Raw genomic sequence first — 4,930 nt, 5'->3', positions numbered from 1 at the left:
TCAAGAGACTCTCCCTCCTGTTTAAATCATAGAGAGTATTTATTCATTTGTTTGCTTATTTGTTAGCTTATTATTCCTTGACAGACAGTAGACCCAATTAGGACCAGTTCACAAATTTTGACCTATCATCTTTTTCATCATAGTAAAAAATGTTTATCAGTTTTCACAGTCAATAGCCAAATAAAAAAATAAAAGATAGTTACAATTGCAAGCCAAATGGAAAAATGATTAACCTAACAATATAAAATAATTACATACAATTTGGGGGGTTAAGTAGAGACAGACAGTTCACTAAGTTGTGTCCGATTCTTGCAACCCCATGGACTGTAACCTGCCAAGCTCTTCTGTCCATGGGATCTCCCAGGCAAGAATACTGGAGTGGGTTGCCATTTCCTTCTCCAGGGGATCTTCCCGACCCAGGGATCGAACCCAGGTCTCCAGCATTGCAGGCAGATTCTTTACTGACTGGGGTAGGGGGTGAGGGGGTATAAGAACAAGAAAGCAAATAGAACAGGGTGGACGAAGAGTGGAATGATTAAGATTAATGGGGGTCTAACTGGATCCATTCTGCCATGGCTCCCTGGCCCTCACAGGCTCTCAACAGTCACATGAGATTTTAGGAATGCACCACACAGAATTGATTAGTGAAAGGGTATACCACATAGAACTGATTTGTTAAATATCACCCCTCCCTTACCCTCTGCCTCCAACATACTCCCTAGAGTACTACAGGCAGGGAAGACCTAAACTATTGGGAGGAATCCCTAACACTTTTCCAGAGTAGAATTTGGCTAAGTCCAAAAAGGGTCCCTCTTGTAAGGGTTTTGGGAAACTAGACACTGCAATTTTATTAGTATCGGTAATGTTTGTTTGGAGCAAATTCAGCTCCAGGAGCTGCACAGTTGAATGCAGGAGGAGTTCCACCAATTTCCCCAATTCCTTACATTGTAGCAGCTTGCCCAAAGCCTTCAGTTGTTGGTGGGGTCAATCCCAAGGTTCCATCTGGCATCATAGTGACTGGTCCTGGAGGAGCTGGGGTACCAGCTGGCACAAGAGCAGAGGGCATGGTGCCTCTGTTGTTTATGTCCACAGCACCTCCCATAGCCATCTGACCTATCTGTATCTCTTGCTCTCTCGCGTCAGGGAAGGTTCCCTTGATCCTTCCTGCTGTCGTCGCATCATTTCTTCTTGTTGCCGCCGCATCTCTTCCTCACGGCGCCTGCGCTCCTCCTCCTGCCTGAGCTCCTTCTCCTGCCTGCGCTCCTCCTCCTGCCTGAGCTCCTCCTCCTGCCTGTGCTTCTCCTCCTGCCTGCGCTCCGGCTGCTTTCGTTTTTGCACTTCTTGATTGTGCAGCTCTTCCATCCTCCGAAGTTCTTCTTGACGCCTCATCAAATCCTGCCTCATTAGAATGACCTGGTGCTCATGGCGAGCAGCAGCCTCCATCTCCAGCTTCTCACGAGCTTCCTTGATGTTTCGGTCCACTTGGTCCTGCTGCTGCTTTTCCATCTCAATAAGTGCCTTCCAGCGCATGGCATACTCATACTCAAAGGAGCCAGACTGTGCAAATCTGAGTGGCTGTTCTCGCTCTTTGTGAAATTGCTGATTCTTTATAACCAGCTTCTCTGGGAGTCCCTCTTCATCATCTAACTGGTCCATGGGCTCCACAGTCACAGGTCGAGGAAATGTGGTTAGCAGGAAGGAGCCTTCACTGCATCTGTCCAGAGCTTTCCGAGCAGCTGGCTTCCCTGAGAATTCAACAATGCCTTTTCCTGAGGGCCTGCCTCGATCATCCACAATGATCAGAATAGGTGATGTTGTAAATGAAAGTGCATATATACACATGTTTTCATCTACCCAGCCAGTCAATGTCTTTTGGTTGGTGCATTTAATCCATTTATATTTAAAGTAATTATCAATATGTATGATCCTATTACCATTTTCTTATTTGTTTTGGGTTCATTTTTGTCGGTCTTTTCCTTCTTTTGTGTTTCCTGTCTAGAGAAGTTTCTTTAGCGTTTGTTATAATGTTGGTTTGGTGGTGCTGAATTCTCTTAACTTTTGCTTGTCTGGAAAGCTTTTGATTTCTTCATTAAATCTAAATGAGAGTCTAGCTGGGTAGTGTATTCTTGCTTGTAGGTTCTTTGGTTTAATCACTTTAAATATACCATGCCATTCCCTTCTGGCTTGTAAAGTTTCTGTTCAGAAATCCGCTGGCAACCTTATGGGAGTTCCCTTGTATGTTATTTGTCATCTTTCCCTTGCTACTTTTAATATTTTATCTTTGTCTTTAATTTTGTCAGTTTGATTACTATGTGTCTCAGTGTGTTCCTCCTTGGGTTTTTCCTGCCAGGGATTCTCTGCGCTTCCTGGACTTGGTTGACTATTTCCCATCCCACGTTAGGGAAATTTTCAACAATTATCTCTTCAAATATTTTCTTGGGTCCTTCCTCTCTCTTTCTTCTGGGACCCTCTAATATGAATGTTGGTGTGATTGACGTTGTCCCAGTGGTCTCTTAGGCTGTCTTCTTCTTCTTCTTTTTTTTTCATTCTTTTTCCCTATTACCAATCTGGGAAGCCTTCACGACAGTAGGAGTACGTCTTTGGTATAGTTGTTCTCCAGCTTGTGTGTCCCCCACTTGGTGGATACGGGACTTGATTTTAGCATGATTGCACCCTCCTACCACCTCATTGCAGCTTCTGCTTTGTCTTTGAGTGTGGGGTACCTTTTTTTGGTCAGCCCCAGCATCTTCCTGTTGATGGCTGTTCAACAGCTAGTTGTGACTTCAGTGCTCTTGCAGCAGGATATGAGCACACATCCTTCTACTCTGCCATCTTGAAACAATCTCTCTTGACCTACTTTTTGTGGTCTGTGGTTTCAATATTTGTTCTGTTTACAAACTTTTTGCAGTGTTATTCAGATATATTCTATGTGAGTGTCACCCAGGGGCCAGTTGGGGACCTGGGTGGTCAACTACCCTCAAAGTTCAGTTCTCAAAGTAGTCGGTTTGCTATTGGAATTAGATCCACACGTGTGCAGCCTAGAGACTGAGCCCATATGTTCAGTCACAGCAATTTCATGGGATCCCTTCCTCAATCTTCCTCCTTTCCACTGTTTTCACACTCTCTGCCAGGACTCCCTTTCCTGCCCTTTGGCTGGAAACCCAGGGCTTTCGTCTCTCTGTGAGATGTGCTGTGCACTTCTCACAATAGGGTCCACCTCAAGGGCCAAATAGCTTGAGAACAAAGAGAGAAAAAGCAGTGGGGAATACCCCCGCTTTTCAGACAACAGTTATGTTTAGAAAGAAGGATTCATCTTCCTCAGAATTTTAGATGTCTGCCTGGTCACTGCTGCTACCATCACCCCCTGACAGATTTCACTTTCAAAACTAAGGAGAGAAGGAAAAAAATATAGGAAATTTTCCCCATTCTCTGACTAATAGGGGCTCCTCTTCCTAATCCTCTGTCAAGAAAAGAAGGGTTTCTCTTGGAGCTCTTTTTTTCTTTCTGTTCAGTGAGCAGTTCCAGAATTCTAGTGCCTTTGAACTAACACAGAATATGATAGAATGGCAGGAAAATCACCAATATATCAACCATACATCAAGTTCAAGTTTTTTCCCCAATCAGCTTGATACCATTTACTTTTCAGAGTCTTCAGAGAGCTGCTCCATCTATTCTGTTCAGGGCTTTTAATTATATTCAGTGGGAGAAGCAGGATGGAATGTGTTTACTTCCTCTTAATTGAAACTTGAAATGTTTTTGTATATTTCTAAATCCTATATAGATTATGTCAGACTGTTTCATTCACTTAGCTTACTATTCCATTTAATTTATACTATCATGCAGGTCTTATTTATACATGTTATTACCTGCTGTACTTACTAACCTACAACTGATCAATATTTAGTTTCTAAATTTTTACTGCTATAAAAATGTTGTAGTGAATACCCTTATACATGTTTCCTCATGTCTGTGTGTGAGAGGTTTTTTTAGAATATATGCTTAGAAGTGTCATTATAGAGAAAAAAAATTATATCTTATACATTAGGAAATACTCTCTAAAGTAGTTCTGTCAGTTAACACTCCTTCATTCCTTCCTCACATCCTTGTAAGTAAATAGTGTTATTAGATTTGTAAAATATTTTCCATTCTGATGGATGTGAAATGTCTTATGATTGTTTTATTTTTCATTTCTCTTGTAAATTATTTTCTGACTGCAAAAGCACATATGTACTATAAAAGTAACATATGCTAATATAAAAAAATAGGAGAGACATAGAAGAAGACACTTTATATAATATATCAGACTATTATAACTGATTATTTCACAGTGCTCAAAAGACACTTAGCCTTACTGCAATATTTCAATTTTTTACATAAAAATATATTCATGTGTTTCTTATAATTAAGAATTAAATTTTAAAAAGTATGGTTCTTATTGGAATATTTATTTCCATATTATATGTTAGTATGTTTTATGTTTATGTTATATGTTATTACATAGATATGAGTAGACTACATTTGAAATTTAAAATCTTGATTGTTTCTTACTAATCATGTCATAGTGATTTTTTCATTAAAAAAATCCCTCTGTAAACATCTCTAATGGTTGCACAAAGGCCCATTCATATAAGTATGTTTATAATTTACTAAATCATTCACCCCTTATGGGAGTTCAGTTCAGTTCATTTCAGTTCAGTCACTCAGTCGTGTCCGACTCTTTGTGACCCCATGAATTGCAGCACACCAGGCCTCCCTGTCCATCACCAACTCCCAGAGTTCACTCAAACTCACGTCCATCGAGTCAGTGATGCCATCCAGCCATCTCATCCTCTGTCGTCCCCTTCTCCTCCTGCCCCCAATCCCTCCCAGCATCAGAGTCTTTTCCAATGAGTCAACTCTTTGCATGAGGTGGCCAAAGTACTGGACTTTC

General features: G+C 41.1%; 1 pseudogene; it reads right to left on the bottom strand.

Annotated features, from left to right (window-relative positions):
• Positions 1-1,113: 1,113 nt before the first annotated feature.
• On the bottom strand, positions 1,114-1,857 carry LOC109571647 (non-POU domain-containing octamer-binding protein pseudogene; annotated as a pseudogene).
• Between the last annotated feature and the right edge of the window lie 3,073 nt (positions 1,858-4,930).

The sequence above is a fragment of the Bos indicus genome, chromosome 18 (genome assembly GCF_029378745.1).
Source record: "Bos indicus isolate NIAB-ARS_2022 breed Sahiwal x Tharparkar chromosome 18, NIAB-ARS_B.indTharparkar_mat_pri_1.0, whole genome shotgun sequence".
NCBI lineage: Eukaryota > Metazoa > Chordata > Mammalia > Artiodactyla > Bovidae > Bos > Bos indicus.
Note: the sequence above shows the minus strand (reverse complement) of the source record. Positions and strands in the feature narration are given on the sequence as shown.